Source organism: Cervus canadensis, chromosome 27 (genome assembly GCF_019320065.1).
Source record: "Cervus canadensis isolate Bull #8, Minnesota chromosome 27, ASM1932006v1, whole genome shotgun sequence".
In the NCBI taxonomy this organism is placed as follows: Eukaryota; Metazoa; Chordata; class Mammalia; order Artiodactyla; family Cervidae; genus Cervus; species Cervus canadensis.
Window position 1 is genome coordinate 39,601,881 of NC_057412.1, and position 19,767 is coordinate 39,621,647.

Sequence of the window (19,767 nt, forward strand, 5' to 3'; positions counted from 1 at the left end):
ATGATTTCCTTCAAACAATATGAATTCAATGAAAGTTATGCTACACTGAAATGTATATGATCAGATAAGTACATGACAAAGATGACTGTGGTTGCTTAAGTTGGATATTGCAAATACACTGATTAGTTAGTTAGCATTAGTCACACAGTCATGTCCAACTCTTTGACAACCCATGGACTGTAGCCTGCCAGGCTCCTCTGTCCATGGAATTCTCCAGGCAAGAATACTTGAGTGGGTAGCCATTCCCTTCTCCAGGGGATCTTCCTGACCCAGGGATCGAACCCAGGTCTCCTGTGTTGCAGAAAGATTTTTATTATCTAAGCCACCAGGGAAGTCCCCAAAATAAACTGGTAAATCCTGCAAATTTAGGTATGAACAAAGCTTTTGTCCACCACTCATTTGCTCTTTTCTTCTCACTGGTAAACCTTATAGATCTACTCTCAGAGGCTGAGCTCCTTCTGAATATGTGACGATTATATGATGGAAAATCTGCACCCCCGAGTGGTAGCTTGTATTTCATTCCTGAAATCTAAACTCCGAAAGCATCCTTTCTTTTCCTAGTTTAGAGATGGTTCATGATAGCTCTAAGTTTAGACACAAAGGAATATCTAAATCTAGCTTCTCCTGCTTGAGCTACAAGTAAGCATCTATCTTTTGCTCCTTCATCCAGATGTTCCTAATCCCCTGTCCCCCTCCACACACACACAAACACACGCACACAAACACACATCCAAATCTTTTGATGTATGACATGCTGGAATGCTGGAGAGAGAAGAGTACTTTCTGGTCAGACAAGAAAATAGCACTAAACATGGAACTAGGGACAAAATTCTAATTTTAAAGAAAGAAGTTCAGTAGACTCCAAGGATTTCATTTTACACTGTAGGACCTCTATTGTGCCAGGAGGGGGAAAAAAAGGAGAAGCTATACACAAAATGACTTTTATTATATTTTTGCCCTAATGAAAAATCTTGATAAAAGAAAATGTAAATTTAGAACAAAAGTGATATTTGGGCTTACTTTCTAATGCAACACATCATTCTACTTACTTTTACTTTCATCCAGCTTTATTAAAACATGATTGACAAATAATGTATAAGTTTAAAGTATACAGTGTGATGGTTTGACATATGTATATTGTGAAATGATTATCAAAATAAGGTTAGTTATTTTCATCCCCTCATGTGGTTATCATTGTGTGTATATGTGTGACGAGAACAGTTAAGATCTGCTCTCTCAGCAATTTTCAAGTATACAATACAATATTGTTCATTATACAGTCACCCAGCTGTACATTAGCCCTCCTGAACTTACTCCTCTTATAACTGACACAGTGTACCCTTTGACCAAGATCTCCCCATTTCTCCCACCCACTGGCAATCACATGTAAGTGAGATCATACAACATTTGTCTTTCTCTATCTGACATTTTACTTAGCATAATGCCCTCAAGGTCCATCCATGTGATCACAAATGGCAGGATTTCCTTCTAAGTGAGAAAACTGTGGCCCAAAGAGATAATGTTACCTGTCCAAACTCTTACAGCTTTCTGGCAGCAGAACAAGAAATGGAACCCAAGTCTCAATGCTATTATTTTTGCATTGTATTTGAGTCAGGATCAAAGAATACCAAAGAAAGAAAGCTTAACAGTATATCAACATTCTTATTTCTTTAACTATAATGTTACTGGATTGATGTCAATCACAGAAAACATTTGGGCTATATCCTATGAGTTCATAACTCCTCTGTTTTGTACTTTAGAAATGTGTGTGTGGTGATACAGTGCTATTAATTCTTTTATTGATACACCATAGAGATGACTGTCAGGATTGTTTATTTTACAGACATGTAAATTCCTTTTTTGAAATGCTATTGGCAACAGCACGGAACACTTTATTCTCTTCCCCATTATAGCTGTGAAATTCCATTCAGTAAGACTGTCCCAGGCAGTTTCAAGAATTACCATTACCTTTACTTAGCAATAAAAATGGTGATTTCTAGCGAGAAATTAAAGCAAACAGTTAGCAGGCAAGACTCACTAATACTATGATCCTGGTGCCAGAGACAGCAGAGAGAAGCAAATGAACTTGACCCCCAATTGTGCTTCAGCTGATTTCTAGAGTCAAAGAAGCATAAAGGGACTATGATTCTCATGCAGGTTCAGTATTATCCTATGGACAGTGGAGCAATGAAGAAAGAGAGGATGAGCCTGAAAATCTGGAGCTTAACCAATGTGTTCATAGAGAACCTGATGAGCTTTGGCTGGTTCAAAGCAGTGTCTGGTCTCAAACAAGTGTTTATTGCCTAGTGACCAGAGTTTCCTTCATTGAAGTTGTATGACTCACTTGAATGTTTTGCCATACCAAATTACTTAGCTAATTTGAATAAGGAACCCAGATATGTTATTTCTTCCCCAGACTTCTCTAAATAAGAGTTTCTTTTTGTTCTCATAACCACAATACAACTATTAAAAGGGAAACATCTTAATAATTTTGAGACACTCAAGAGAACCTCTTCGAAGTATAAGATATGAGTAGAATATGGTACATGACTCACGGTTGAGAAATGTTTTAGCCAATGTTCAGGGCCTCTGAACCTAGTTCCAGGGGTATCACGTATAATACAAATGGAGCATCCAGACTATTAGCATCTGGTTCAGAGAAGAAATAATTCTGAGATGGGATCATATCACAGGTCAGGAAAGCATGGACTCTGTGAAAAGCCTTGACTCAGATGACAGAGACATGAAGAACAGAATGTTAATGAGAAAAAAAAAATGAGAGATATGAAAATTAATCTAGTTTGGGGAACTTGCCAGACGTTGTTCAGTCAATCAAGGGAGGCATATATCACACTTCTGCCTAAGATCACAAAAATGACCGTTGAGGTACGGCACTGAGGAGGACCTCAGTTTCCTGTTCTTCAGTTCAGTTCAGGTGAGTTCAGTCGCTCAGTCGTGTCTGACTCTTTGCAACCCCATGAATCGCAGCACGCCAGGCCTCCCTGTCCATCACCAACTCCCGGAGTTTACTCAAACTCATGCCCATCGAGTCGGTGATGCCATCCAGCCATCTCATCCTCTGTCGTCCCCTTCTCCTCCTGCCCCCAATCCCTCCCAGCATCAGGGTCTTCTCCAATGAGTCAACTCTTCGCATCAGGTGGCCAAAGTATTGGAGTTACAGCTTCAGCATCAGTCCGTCCAATGAACACCCAGGACGGACCTCCTTGAGGATGGACTGGTTGGATCTCCTTCCTGTTCTTAGAGTCTCCAATTGACCTCTTGTGGGCTCTTTATTTCCATCTTACTCAGTCACATCCAAATCTGCTCTTCACCCTGGACTCAGAGTTATTATTATTATTATTTTTAACGTAAACTAGATCATGTTGCCACCATGGCTGAAACGTCACAGGACCATCCCTACCTGATTTTCCTTGTCTTCACAGGAACATGAGCTGATCTCTACATTTCTCTCCATTTCCTGCTGATTTATTCTATCTTGTTCCCTTACTCTATGCCCTATTCCTCATGCTCACTCCTTTGGCCATCTTCCTCTTCCTAGAAACACACACTTCAGAACTACTGCACTTGCTGTTCCTCTGTGTGGAATAATGTATCAGAGATATTATGCCTGGGGCTTCCCTCATAACTCAGTTGGTGAAGAATCTGCCTGCAGTGCAGGAGACCTGGGTTCGATTCCTGGGTTGGGAAGATCTCCTGGAGAAGGAAATGGCAACCCACTCCAGTATTCTTGCCTGGAGAATCTCATGGACAGAGGAGCCTAGCAGGCTATAGTCCACGGGGTCACAAGAGTCGGACACGACTTAGTGACTAAACCACCCTTATTGGCATTTAGATTTAGCTCATATATTACTTCCTTAGTGAGGCCTTTAATAAGCATCTAATTTAACTTGGTACACTACTCCTGACCCACAGTTTTGTATTGTATTATGATATTTTATCTATAGAGCCTAGCATTTTTTTTAGTCGCTAAGTCATGTATGAAGCATCACTACAAACAAAGCTAGTGGATGTGATGGAATTCCACTTGAGCTATTTCAATTCTAAAAGACGATGCTGTGAAAGTGTTGTACTCAATATGTCAGCAAATCTGGAAAATTCAGCACTGGCCACAGTACTGGAAAAGGTCAGTTTCCTTTCCAATCCCAAAGAAAGGCAATGCCAAAGAATGTTCAAACTACTGGACAATGGCACTCATCTCACATGCTAGCAAAGTGATGCTCAAAATTCCCCAAGCCAGGCTTCAACAGTACATGAACTGTGAATTTCCAGATGTTTAACCTGGATTTAGAAAAGGCGAGGAACCAGAAATCAAATTGCCAACATCCAATGGATAATCAAAAAAGCAAGAGAGTTCCAAAAAAAATCTACTTTTTTTTTATTGACTATGCCAAAACCTTTGACTGTGTGGATCAGAACAAACTGGAAAATTCTTAAAGAGATGTGAATACCAGACCACTTGACCTGCCTCCTGAGAAATCTGTATGCAGACCAGGAAGCGACAGTTAGAACTGGACATGGAACAACAGACTGGGTCCAAATAGGAAAAGGAGTACATCAAGGTTGTATATTGTCACCCTGTTTATTTAACTTATATGCAGAGTACATCATGAGAAACGCTGGGCTGGAGGAAGCACAAGCTGGAATCAAGATTGCCAGGAGAAATATCAATAACCTCAGATATGCAGATGACACCACCCTTATGGCAGAAAGTGAAGAAGAACTAAAGAGCCTCTTGATGAAAGTGAAGGAGGAGAGTGAAAAAGTTGGCTTAAAACTCAACATTCAGAAAACTGAGATCATGGCATCTGGTCCCATCTCTTCATGGCAAATAGACGGGGAAGCAATGGAAACAGTGAGATACTTTATTTTTGGGAGCTCCAAAATCACTGCAGATGGCGATTGCAGCCATGAAATTAAAAGATGCTTACTCCTTGGAAGGAAAGTTATGACCAACCTAGACAGAACATTAAAAAGCAAAGACATTACTTTACCAACAAAAGTCTGTCTAGTCAAAGCTGTGGTTTTTCCAGTGGTCATGTATGGATGTGAGAGTTGGACTACAAAGAAAGCTGAGCACCGAAAAATTGATGCTTTTGAACTGTGGTGCTGGAGAAGACTCTTGAGAGTCCCTTGGACTGCAAGGAGATCCAACCAGTCCATTCTAAAGGAAATCAGTCCTGAATATTCATTGGAAGGACTGATGCTGAAGTTGAAACTCCAATACTTTGGCCACTTGATGCAAAAGCCTGACTCTTTGGAAAAGATCCTGATGCTGGGAAAGATTGAAGGCAGGAGGAGAAGGGGATGAGAGAGGATGAGATGGATGGCATCACCAACACAATGGATGTGAGTTTGAGTAGGCTCTGGGAGCTGGTGATGGACAGGGAAGCCTGGTGTGCTACAGTCCATGGGGTTGCAAAGATTCGGACATGACTGAGCAACAGAACTGAACTGAAGCCATGTCAGCTCTTTTGTAACACCATGAACTGTAGCCCATCATCTGTCCATTGGATTTCTCAGGCCAGAATACTGGAGTGCATTGTCATTTCCTTCTCCAGTAGATTTTCCCAATCCAGGGATTGAACCCACATCTCCTGCATTGGCAAGGGGGTTCTTTACCCCTGACTCTCAAGAGAAGCCCAGCCTAGGATTAGCTGAGATTATTTTGATATATGTTTTTTGCTTTTTAACCATGTCTCCTGCCTCCTCTTTCTGTCCTCTTCTCTGCCATATTCGCTCCATCAAGACCTTTGCCTGATGCATAATAGGCACCTATTATATATTTAATGAGGAAATCAGTCTTACCTAATTAACTTAATATTGCTTTGACAATAATTTCAGCTCTCAGTCAATCTAGGAGTAAGCAAGAGGAACTACTGCTTTGAACTTAATCTCCTGCAAGAAAGACAAACTGAGCCAATGGGAGAGATAAAAACTTTGGAGAATGTGAACAATGTTCTTGGAATTGATAATAAAGCTGTGGAAAGGAATGCTGGGAGACAGCCAGACATCTACCCAGGACTTCAGGAAGGCATATCTCAAAAAGTATAAGACAAATTAGGTATGACCACACGGACAGAGATTCTAAAAGGAAAGATTGCTTCAGAGAGGTGGAAGAATAACAATGACAGTCTGATAATACAGTCATTGATTATATTTTTTAAGCAAAAAATGGAACCTTAGGTACTGTCTGGGATGAGATCATATTTTAAAAAGACATGTACAAAAGATAGAATAAACAGTGTATAACCAAAAGGGAAACAAAAGTGCCATAAACCCATTAAAACTGTGAGTCAAAGTCCAAAATTGGCTGTGGAGTACAAAAAATAGAATATAGAGTTTAAGTTTCCTCTAAAAAATTACAATTTACTCTTCTCAAATTGAGAACATGAAGAGTCAAATCCATTTGGGTGAGACAGAGTAACATTAGTAAAAGTCTAAACTCAATGTTTTGCTTTCAAATTTTGTATCAAGAGAAATTACTTTCAAGTTGAAAAAAGAAGAAACATGAAGAAGTAAAATGAGGCACAAGATAGATTAGGAAAAATACATTACTGGGGTGATCTATGTAGCTGGGAGTGTTAAAACAACTTGCAACCATGCAATTTTTAAGGAACCAGGTTGACTGGTATAGAGGGGGAAAACCTCATCCTAAAGCTCACAAAGGGTAAAATAAATTTCTGCAGCTGCATACCTACTAGTTTGGATTGTTCATGGTAAAATTCTAAAGCATGTTATTGGGGTCACAAAGGAGTGTACCTTAAGCATTTTCCATGAACCAGGAGTATAGCAGGATGCTAAAACCAACAAACCAATCAAAACAACAACTACCAATGAGGCTTCCTCACACAAATAAGCTTGGGAAATGTTGGGTTAATTCAAGTTAAATGGGACTTCCAATATTGCACTTTACACTGTACAATATGCACTGGGACTTCCCCCAAAAAAGGGCATATAGTATGTGTTATCTCAAATTTAGCTGATCATGGAAGATTTTTCCTTTTTTTCTTTTAGCATTTCATAGATGCTAGAATCTTGTTGAATATAATTTGGGGAAACAGTGTTCTGGTGGCATGCTGCAATATTTTTATATTTAGGGTCTTTGTGTTCAATCGACACTTTTACTAATAATTTAAATGAAAACAAGAGGGTCTGCTTATCATATCGACAGCCAACACAAAGCTTGGAGATACAGCTAATATGATGGATGATGGAATCGAGTTTTAAAAATATTATGACAGGTTGAAATATTGGGCTAAGCCCAACAAGACATTATTAGGCTCCAAGATCATCTCACAGGATAAGAGACACCTGGCTTAGCAGCAGTTTCTATGAACAAAAGCTAGAGGGTTCACTTGACTATAAATTTAGTATGAGCCAATAGTGTGTTGCCCTTGCAAAGAAAACATAGTGAAACTGTTACACTAGGATGTTTTCACAGATGAAAAAACATCTAGACAGGGGCATCGCTAACTGCATTGTCTTGATTGCCGGTCATACAACACTTGAAACATTTGGAAGTGAAGTTAGGTATTGGATGTGCTCAACTGAGGATCACAAAAGAGGGAAGATGTCTGGGTGCTGTGTTACAATAGCAACACAAAACTAGAAGTGTTTGGTGTAAATATGTGAATATTTGAATTAAACTCCATACAAGGAAAGGTTTTCTGATCCTTCTCATTTCAAGGAGAAACAAATTAAAATGCTGATTTATAAGATGGTGAGCTTGTTATTCTTGGATATCTTCAAGTCAGGCTGGATGACTGTCTTTCCAGGACACTGTAGGTGGAATTCCTATATCGACTCCCACTTTCTGAGTCTAAATGGTTTCTAGAAGTCTATGATACTAGGCATTTAAATATTGTTTTTCTGGTCACTAGAATCTTATAAGATTTTCATATACAGCACTGAAAATGCTAGACCAGGAAATTACCTTAGAAACAATCTATGTAAGACTCTGCTTTTTGGAAGTGAGAAACTAAGGCTCAGAATATTTCCATTCCTTAATTTTCCAGATGTTTCCTGGGTGCAAAGCCCTGAAATATGTATCTGTAGAGAGCACCAAGAAGAACAAGAACTTGATTACCGTAAGTTTGTAATCTCAGTAGCCAAAGCACAACACAGAGATACAAAACTTATGTAGTTGAGGCAATTCATTCTGATTGGCAGATCAGGAAATATTAAAGTTGGGAAGGTATTCCAGCAGAGAAAAATCAGCAAACTCCACAGGAGAAAAGCATTTGGGGAAGTGACTTTCGTGGAGTTGGAAGTGGTCTCATGTAGGAGCAATGCAGGATAAAGGACTGTGGAGTCCCTGGAAAGGGACTCAGGTCCATTTGAGTCAGAAGTACTGAGACCTGGATCCCAGACACCTTGAGTATGATCTCAAGGATAGACATAGATTCCAGGTGGACATATTTCTTTAGGCCCACAAACTCATTGCCTCAATGGGGAAAGACATAGACAAAGGAGGGCCAGAGAAATGTCTTCTAAACCTCAGGGCCAAGGACAGAAGCCCCTTTTGTCACAGTGTAGGAATTTTGATTTTATTTTGGAGCCACTCAAGATTTCTTTTCAGAGGAAAGTGGAGGATCATTTGAAAAGGGCATACTGCTGAGTCTGGAATCAACATTTTTACATCCCTAGTCCAATATGTCCCCTGTAACTCCACACGGTGCCTATTAAGTTTTGTGTTCCACATTGACTGACCTCTAACTTAACTGTTATGGGCACCTACTATTCTTGATATGGATCTAAAACAAAACATATAAATATTTCCAAAAGGAATCAACAGTGCCTGTTCACATTAAAAACTGATTTTATTTAAGGGGATAAGACAATATGAAGAATAAAGTGTCAGAGGTCATTAAATCAGTCCAAAAGTAACATGACTATTTACTGAATACCCCACGTATATGTGTGTGTGTGTGTGTGTGTGTGTGTGTGTAGTTTCTAAACCTTGCAACAACCCTACGATGTTGTTATGGTTAATCCCAATCAACAAATGAAGAACTGTAATTGAGCATGTAATGCCCACCAATAAATCACTGAACCTGGGTAAAAACTCAAGTTTTTTCTGATCAAAATGCTCATGATATTCCCTCTACAGCACTCAATAGTCTAGAGGGGAAAGGGCAGCAATGTTGTTCAGATTGTCCTTTCCTGTGTGTTAAACTCTATTTTACAAGAATAATGTGAAAGTGAAAGTTGCTCAGTCAAGTCCGACTCTTTGCAATCCCATGGACTGTACAGAATGTAAATTCCTCAAGGCAAATTAATCTACTTCACACTTTCCCTATTCCCTACAGCTGCAATTAGTACAGTAATAGCATATAACAAGCAATTTAATCCAGTTGATAAACCACTGATTCATTCAGCAAATATTTATGAAAAGTCTACTGTGTGCCAGGCACTGTTCCTGACTTCCAGGATATACCAATGAACAAAACATGCAAATTCCCAGCCCTCAGGCAAAATTCAGTTCCTTGCGATCTTAAGACTGAAGTCCTTGTGTTCTTGGTTGATGTGAAGGAAGATCAACCTCAGCTTCTGGATCATGTTCACCATGCCTGACACATGGCCCTCTCTATAATAGGGCAGTTGCTCATGCAAGGCCAACAAAAGAAGGTCTCTGCTCCTTCCAGCTTCTGACCTCTAGATTCAAATTCATAGGGCTCATGTGATTATGTCAGGCCCAGTCAGGTCTTCTCTGTTTTAACTCAATCAGTTGTTTAAATGTAGTTAAGTAGATATACTTAAAAGTACTGAAGTTACTAAAATGTTCAGCAATTAAAATAAAATGTAAATTTATAGTTAAGATTACTCATCTTAATTACATCTTCAGCAATCTCTTTTGCTCTATGACATAACATAATCATAGCAGTGAGATCTCTTATTCATAGATCCCATCCACACTTAAGGGAAGGGATTAAACAAGACTGACACATTGAGTTAATCTTAGGATTCTACCTATCACAGGCAGTAAAGGAACTTGTGCCTTATAGTTTTAACTTATTAATTCACTCATCATTAATATATACTTACTGAGCATGTGTTATATACATACTATGCTATGGGTTACAGCTAAGTAAATGAATAGACAAATGTCACTGCCTTCAAGGGTCTAAAAATAAAAAAAAATTCAATAAATAAAAGTAATAATAAAACAATATGATGACTGCAATAAAAGAATTGTGTAAATATGCAGATTTGGCACAGAACTGATAAATCATCTAGAAGGCCAGATAGCATTGTGAAAATGATGCAATATCTGTCGTGTTAAGTGGACTCAAACCCTTCTGAATATTTAGCATTGATTTTGACACTTTCATGGAAGGAGTTACAATGGAGACATATTCTCCCTTACTGATACTAGCCTTTTTCTATGTAACAAAGGAATGCTGAATTTTTCCATTTACTTGACAAAGTATGGCTACTCACTTTGTGGGCTAATCAATTTCTCAGTTAAGTCCATAAAATGAAGTTGATGAGTCTATGGAGAGGACTTTCTACATTCATGGATGGGGTCAGAAAAGTCCCAGTTTCTATTAACAGTAACAGAACTACTGGTGCTCAACATTCTTCCATCTGCAGGTTGGAAATATAGGTTAGGTCATACCACTAGTAAATCTATAGCAAGATCCCACAGGGCAATAAAAAACAGTGAACACATTCATTTCTTGGCTTATAGACAGGGGAAGTACATGCATGCCTGGACTCCAAAGGAATGACTTTGTACAGTTCTGTTTGTAGTTACACATGGTCTGTGTAAACAGATGAAGGGTACTTGGCTTCCTTTTGAACCAGGAAGGGTAGTAAGACTCTAGCAGCCAAAAGAAAAATACTGATTGTTGGCTACAAACAAATTTGATCAATGGTCTGGGAGCTTCAACTTGCCATTCTATTTCCTTAGCAAGCACTTCATCTTGTGCCAGCCACTGCTGTGCACCGTGTTTGATTTTGCAGACTGGCTATTCATCATCCCTTGGTTTTCTCACCAAGCACAAAGGTGCCAACAACGCTGTTTGCTGCCTCACGATAGCAGGTGGCAATGTTGGCAGTTAAAGAGTCAGCAAGACGTTAATCTCACTCTTATTGCTTTGTTCCAGAAAAACACAGAACTGAATGGAATCCCATTTCCCTACCTCTCAAGTTTTTTCAACTATCAGATTATTTGGAAAAAAACCAAAACCCAAGAAATTTAGCACCAAAGAAGTTCCTTATAGCTCAGGGGCCCTAATTGATACATATTTCTAGAATAAACAAAGGAAATCTTCACAAAAAGAGCCAGGCTAATATGTCAGGGGAGAACTTTTTTTTGTAAAATGAAATACGGGAATTGTCTTTAATATAAGACTTTGAGTGGTTGATTGTTTCATTGATGGCTCCATTCATGTGATCTGCAGTGTTTCTCAGCCTCAGCACAACTGACATCTGAGGCCATAGATCATTCCAGAGTAAAATGAAAATGATGAGATTCATGTTGATTATCTGTCTAGATCCCTTCAGAATCCTTTAATGATTTCTTTGTGTGAATCCACATCCCAGCTCCCCTGTACTGTGCTCCCAAAGGCTTACCTCTGCACTTTGCTTCACAGAACGGTTCTTGGCTGACTGGAGCTGCTCCACTCATAGGTGCAGAGAGCTAGGGATGCCTAGGAGATATTGGGTTTCAGCCTAGCTTATGGGATCAACTCTGGGATGTAATTTCTGTTTTAGTCTACCATGGAGACAAGCTGAGATTGGGTTGACTTCCCTCTTTCTGACTCCCTCATTAACTTCTTCCAGAAGATCTTCCTTAACAAATCACCTCCACAATCAGACAAGCATTTTTAAGAGGTTCTTCTGGCTGTGACAAGGAGAAAAGAGGGTAGGCTGAGATCAAATGAAAATAACACCAGCCTCCTAAATATTGAGTATATCACAGTTCTCTGGAGTAGAAGCATCTCAGATGGGAATGCTGTCCAAACTTCATTCAAAGCAGGAACCTCTTGGAAGCATTCTTTAACAGATCAGCTTTAGCTTGAAGATCTAGAAGCTTATTCTCTTACAACACAATCTTTTTTCATAGGATTGTAACAGTCATAAATTCTTCCTATAATGAGTCTAGATGGGTCTGCCATGAAGTCTGCACATGGTTCCCAGTTCTGCTGTTTAGAATCTCACAGATTAAAACTAATCCTTTGACCACGTGGTTAATTGTATGTGTCAACTTGACTGAGCCCACAGGGTGCCCAAATATTTGATCAAACATTATTCTGGGTGTGTTTGTGAGGCTGTTTCTACCTGAGTATACTGAGTAAAACAGATTATCTTCCCTAATATGGGAAGGCTTAATTCAATCAACTGAAGATGGGAATTGAACAAAAGCTCTGAGTGACAGGGATCTCCTCCTGTGTGACTACTTGAGCTAGGACATGGGTCTTTTTCTGCCTTCACACAAAATGAAAAACCAGCTCTTCTAGGGTTTTCACCTGCAGGCTCTCAGACTGGAACTATACCCCCAACTCTTCAGAGTCTCCAGCTTGCTATCTCCAGATCTGGGGACTACTCAGTCTTCATCATCACAGAAGCCAACTTCCTATAATAAATCTTGTAGTAAATATTTACCCCACTGGTCTTGTTTCTCTAGGGAACCCTGACTAACACAATGTAATATCCCTCAGGTAGGGATTTCCCTATGTAGTCTGATTTAAGAGCACCTGATATCACAAATGTACCCTGTCCATTCCAGCCTGTCAGAACTGACTGGTATTGAATACACTGTTTTGGATAGAGGGGTTGTACTGCCATAAAACTTTGGTTAAATGTAAGCTTACAGGAGAAGTATGTGAGAAAATAACACATGAATTCAAGAACAATTTTTACTTCACTACCAGAGATTTGGGGCTTCTCTAGTGGCGCAGGTGGTAAAGAAGCTGTCTGCAATGCAGGAGACCCAATTTCCATCCCTGGGTAGGGAAGATCACCTGGAGAAGGGAATAGCTAACTATATCAGTATTCTCACCTGGAGAATTCCACGGACAGAGGAGCCTGGCAGGCTATAGTCCATGGGATCCCAAAGCATCAGACACGATTGAACAACTAACACCAGAGCTCTGAGTAGGTGAGATGCAGGAGAGTATGTTTTGACATGAGATGTAAAGTCTTGATAAAAGGATCATGCACGGAATTAGGCTCTGGGAAGTTTCCATACATCAGGCTTCTAGGAATTCTGGGGTGGCATGAGGTGTCTGAGATGTGGAAGGGTACAAGAAGACAGACAAAAGACTGTTGGTGATCAATTTTTCCTCAGACTGGCTCAGCATAAAAAGAAATTCCCACTGATGATTTAAACTGACGTCTAGTTTACACATATTTCTAAAAGAAATTAATAAATTTAATATTTTTGTATACATTTTTTAGACATGAACTATTTCCTTTGCTCACTTTTCATGTGGTGAATCCAGCTGTTAGGAACAGAATCAACAGAGTACTTCTTGGCTGTAAGACAATTGCTAAGACAATATATTAATATCTGACTTGGTTGGCAACTTTGGGATAAAATTCTCTAAGTGTGCAAGGCAAGGAACTAAAACCTCATGGCCATAAATTATAATCATCCATGAAGTGGTCTAGGCTCTTAAACCCTGGGGTAGAGAGATTTCACATAAAGTAAACACTCAGTGAATTTTTTGTGTGTTAACAAGAATAGTTATTACCTGGGAAAAAAATTAACATCTTCATGAGAATGTTACTTTCATCTATTTTTAATCTTGGCCATTTCTCTTTATGTGTTACTCAACAATTAACGAGTTAATAAAAGATATTTGAAAAATGATATCTGGCACTGAGTCTTTTGAAGATCTAGACATCTTAACAGGATTCATTTATTTAACTTACACTACCCTACACTTGATAGTAATTTTCCTTTGACTATACACCAACAGCACTTCTAATGTCAATCAACTTTATTTATACACAGCCACTCTCTGAAGAGAATGCATATCATTTCTAATTTATGGCTCTAAATTATTTTTAATACTCTTTTATTGCACCAAATTATTGGTGTTTATTTCAATCTCACCCTAAATTTCATCACTTTTTAAAACAGAAAACACTGGTCTGAAGCTCTAAAGAACTAGCTGAAGTCCAGAAATTAAAATATGGCTGGGTGCTTTTAAGCAAAGTCATAATATCTCTTTATGCCTGCTGTTTTTTCTTAGATGCTAATAGAGGCTTTAAAGCACATGATTTTTGAATTGACTCTAAATTAGAATATTCTACAATTGGAATGTGTAGTTTTCACACTAATGTGTATGCTCTTGTTTTAGCAATATTTTTTTTTTAATTCAGGTAAATAAAAAAGTTCATTCAGTCTCAAATACTTAAAAGAATGGCTAGGAAGAAGTTAAGCCATCTCTAGCATTATAACTTTATCCTAGCTTATTAAGTGATGGGAAATGTCAGAAGATATAGAGTAGGGAAGATGTACTCTCTTCAACATGCAATGTCTTATCTTTAAACTCACTGAGCTTCAACTTCCTGAGATCTTAGGAGACATCAGAGCTTTCCTCCCAACTTCAGATTCCTTACTGGTACTGAGCTTGCATCCCTTGTATAAGTGGGAAATTAGCTTTTTATTGAATTTTGAATTAAACTGTGTGGTTTTAACTGATAATGAAGATGACTACCAGGTCACTGGCACATCCAAACTGTACAGAGAATTTGCAGCAGAAGTACCAAGAATTCTCCAGGGAATGCTCTTGGAAAACACATGATGGTTTCCCTTCTTTTATAGAAACCAAAGCCTATGGAGGTTGTATAGATAGACTTGTATTTGAGATGTAAATATGTAAAAATATATACAGAGTCAATATAGACTGAGAGATAAAGATATTTGGGCTTGGATTACTCACACTGAATCAGCCTCCATCAGTTTTTTGGATCCTCACATGATGTTTATCAGTTTTCAGTTCAGTTCAGTTCAGTTGCTCAGTTGTGTCTGACTCTGCGACCCCATGAATCGCAGCACACCAGGCCTCCCTGTCCACCACCAACTCTTGGAGTCCACCCAAACCCATGTCCATCGAGTCGGTGATGCCATCCAACCATCTCATCCTCTGTCGTCCCCTTCTCCTCCTGCCCCCAATCCCTCCCAACATCAGGGTCTTTTCCAATGAGTCAGTACTTCAAATCAGGTGGCCAAAGTATTGGAGTTTCAACTTCAGCATCAGTCCTTCCAATGAATATTCAGGACTGATTTCCTTTAGGATGGACTGGTTGGATCTCCTTGAAGTCCAAGGGACTCTCTAGAGTCTTCTCCAGCACCACAGTTCAAAAGCATCAATTCTTCAGTGCTCAACTTTCTTTATAGCCCAACTCTCACATTCATACAAGACTATTGGAAAAACCATAGTTTTGACTAGATGGACTTTTGATGGTAAAGTGATGTCTCTGCTTTTTAATGTGCTGTCTAGGTTTGTCATAGCTTTTCTTCCAAGGAGCAAGCGTCTTTTAATTTCATGGCTGCAGTCACTATCTGCAGTGATTTTGGAGCACAAAACAATAAAATCTCTCACTGTTTCCATTGCTTCCCCATGTATTTGCCATGAAGTGATGGGACCAGAGGCCATGATCTTAGTTTTCTGAATGTTGAGCTTTAAGCCAACTTTTTCACTCTCCTCTTTCACTCTCATCAAGAGGCTCTTTAGTTCTTCTTCACTTTATGCCATAGGGGTGATGTCACCTGCATATCTGAGGTTTTTGATATTTCTCCCGGCAATCTTGATTCCAGCTTGTGCTTCATCCAGCCCAGTGTTTCTCATGACGTACACTGCATATAACTTAAATAAGCAGGGTGACAGTATACAGCCTTGACGTACTCCTTTCCCAAGTTGGAACCAGTCTGTTGTTCCATGTCAAGTTCTAACTTTTGCTTCTTAACCTGCATACAGGTTTCTGAGGAGGCAGGTCAGGTAGCCTGGTATTCCCATCTCTTTCAGAATTTTCCACAGTTTGTTGTGATCCACACAGTCAAAGGCTTTGGCATAGTCAATAAAGCAGAAGTAGATGTTTTTCTGGAACTCTCTTGCTTTTTTGATGATCCAAAGGATGTTGGCAATTTGACCTCTGCTTCCTCTGCCTTTTCTAAATCCAGCTTGAACATCTGGAAGTTCACGGTTCATGTACTGTTGAAGCCTGGCTTGGAGAATTTTGAGCATTACTTTACTAGCATGTGAGATGAGCGCAATTGTGTGGTAGTTTGAACATTCTTTGGCATTGCCTTTCTTTGGGATTGGAATGAGACACTTAGGATAATTTTGACTTTATAAACATTTCATCCTCCGCACTCTCCACTTTGGGTCCCAACTCAGGTATACAATTTAACTCCATGGTATTTAGTCTATGGGATTTTTTTTTTAATTTTAATAACTAAAATAAAAACTGAAAAAATAAGCAAAAGATTCAATGGTGCAATAATTCTATCAATATGAAGCATTATTTAATATTAATAAATATTTATAATCCTTGTGATCTCCCTCTCTAAAAAGCATCATTATCATCATCATCAGGCCTGCATTTTTCAAGAGGAAAATAACAGAATAACAGCAAAACTTGGAGAAGGGGGAGAGTCTGCTCTGTGATATTTCAAGTTCTTTCATCTTGGTGAATGGTTTCATTCATGTCATCCTGACTGTGGCCAATTTTATGTTTTCACCAAAGTTTCTTATTATTTCAGAAAATGTGTCCAACTTTTAAGGGATATGATTTTTTATACTTCATGGTTTACCCAAGCCCTTAACATTCTGTTGGTGAAGGGGCAGTGGGTGGGGGTAGATCACCATCCTTTTTGTTTTAGAGATGACAGAATGGTTTTGATAAATATTTGTAAAATTTTTAGGATGGCACATTCCTATAGAAAAACCTATCACAGCTAGGAAAATTAGTTGAATATCAAACATACTAATAGTATTGAATCATCTTTTTCTCCACCCAGATAAACTCTTAATGGATAGCATGGCTTTATATTCAGTATTTCTGGTAGAAGGCAGAATCTGGGTGTGGGGAAATTGTGGTGAGAAAAGTCTGAAGACTGGAAGTTGGTTAGGAAATTTGTTGGGATATGTGAACAGATCAGATCTAAATTGAAAGTAGTATATCACACCCAGGCTTAGAATACAGCTTCTCTGGAATAGGAATGCTGACTGTTGTTCTAGTGTGGCTCATCTGGGCTGGAGTTTCTCATGGTATGGGTGAAATATCACTGATGTGGGAAAGAATAAAGAATAATATTTATATATTTCTATCCATCTGTATAGATAAATATAGATATTTGAATCACTTACCAACTGAACACTGTGTAGTGTTGAGTATTAGATGGAAGATGTTTTGAAACCACAAAGCATTATTAGTTCATCTTATGAATGTCTGAACCAGGCATGAATTTTTAGCGAGAAATAAAATGAGGACTTTGCTCTTCCAAGATAGACAGACTATCACATGATTATAACAAAGGAATAAATTGGGATAAGCATGAAATATCAAGAGTTCCTATATAAGCAAATAAAATATTATAGAAAGCCCCAGGATGCTGTATTTTCCTCTATAAACAGGTTATTTCTGATATTTAGACTAGTTAATAAACTGACCAAATTGTGACCAAAATGTGACTGTTGCATACTGGATCTGAAAAATATGAAAAGGGTCTTAAGAGCAAACAAAGGGAAGTCAGAAGTTGAACTTACTTCATGTTTGAAGGAGGAATAGAACTTGAACTTGAACTTAGACAAAGAGGAAGAAGAAGAAGAGAAAGAAGGAAGAAGAACCAACATTATCAATCATAGAAGTGAGACTGCCCATGACTCATTTTGGAGTCAATAGGCTGTTTGGCCTGAATATGCAGATTATTTTGAAGATAAGAGCAAATATTAGATTGGGGACAGAATGTAGAAGAGAATGCCAGACTAAGGAATTAATGTAAAATTAAAATTTAACATTATTAGCCACAGAGATTGCACAGAATGCTTTTATCATTTTATAGTAAGAATTTCTTAACCATAAAAATGATGCATTTGACTAAATCAAAATTTCAAACTTTTGCACCATGGTTAGAATTAAAAGAAAGAATATACAGCAATTTCAAAAGACAGCTGAAGCGTCTTATAAAACTAAATATATTCTTACCTAATGATTCAGCAATTGTCCTTGGTATTTACCCAAATGAATTGAAAAATTATGTTCACAGAAAAACCTACACACATGTGTTTTACTCACTATTGCCAAATTAATGCTTTTTTCATAGTTGCCAAAATTTGAAAGTAACCAAGATGTCCTTCAATAGATGAATGTTTAAATAAACTGTGATATATGTATATAATGGCAAATTATTCATTAATAAAAGAAATGAGCTAAAACCCACAGAAAGACATGCAGGAAACTTAAATGTATATTGCTAAGTGAAAAAGGCCAATCTGAAAAGCCTACATACTGTTTGCTTCCAACTATATGACATTCTGGAAAAAGTAAAACTATGAAGACAGCAAAAAGATGAGTGGTTGCCAGGAATTTGGGAGGATGTAGGGAGCGCTGAGTCAGTGGAGCACACAAGTTTTCAGGGTAGTGAAATTATTGTGTATGAAGCTGTAAAGGTGAATGCATATCATTATACAATTGTTAAAACCCATAGTATTTACAAGGCAAAGAGCAAACTCTAATGTAAACTATGGACTTCAGTTAATGAGAATATATCTATACTGGCTTATCAACTATAATAAAGGTACCACATTAATGCAAGATATCAATGATAAAGGCACCTTTTGTTGGGGGGAGAAGGGAGTATATGAAAATGCTCTACTTTTCATTTATTTTTCCTTAAACTTAAAACTGTTCTAAAAGTAAAATGAGTTAAATTGAAAAAACAAACACAGGGACAATAGGATAAAGATGTTCGCAAGATATAAAGGAAGAAATCAGTAGCTGGAATATATGAAGAGCCCCACAAATCAATAAGAAAAAGACACACAATTCAGTACAAAAATGGACGAAAGAAATGAGCCAGGCAATATACAAAAAGGAAATTTGAATAGCAAATAAATATGACAAGATGCTCAAGCTCATTAGTAAACATACTAAAACAAAACATTTATTGAGTTTTCACTGAGCTCAGGTACTATTTTAGGCACTTGGGTTACATGAGTTTACCAAATACAGAGGTATGCACATGTGAAGGTAAAAGTATTGCAAGTAAGTCTGTTTTTTTTTTTTTTTTGCATTCATCATATTAGCAAAAATTAAATGTCTGATTTTATCTACTCTTGGCAAATATTTAGAAGAAGAGAAAATTTCATGCCTTAAGGGTAGGTATAAAAAGTAGTTCAAAAAGTGTGAAAGAAAAAAATAACTGATAATGCCTTTTAGTATTAAATGTACATACCTTATTATTTCCAAAATTCCACTTCTAAGATTGTAGCCTAAAAATATTCTTGCACCAGCACACAGGGAAACACAAGCAATAATGTTTATTATAGCATCGTTGTAATATTTTAAGACTGGAAGCAATCAGGGAGTTGACAAATATGAGTATATACAAAGAAAGGAATATTATGAAATAAGTAAAGGAAAGTAAGCAGATATCAATATATCAAAATGGCTAAATCTCAAACCATAAATTTGAGGGGGAAAATGCAGTTGGCAGAATATACAGCATGGAATGAATCACATTAATAATAATGTACACAAAATAATCCTATATATTGTCCTTGTATA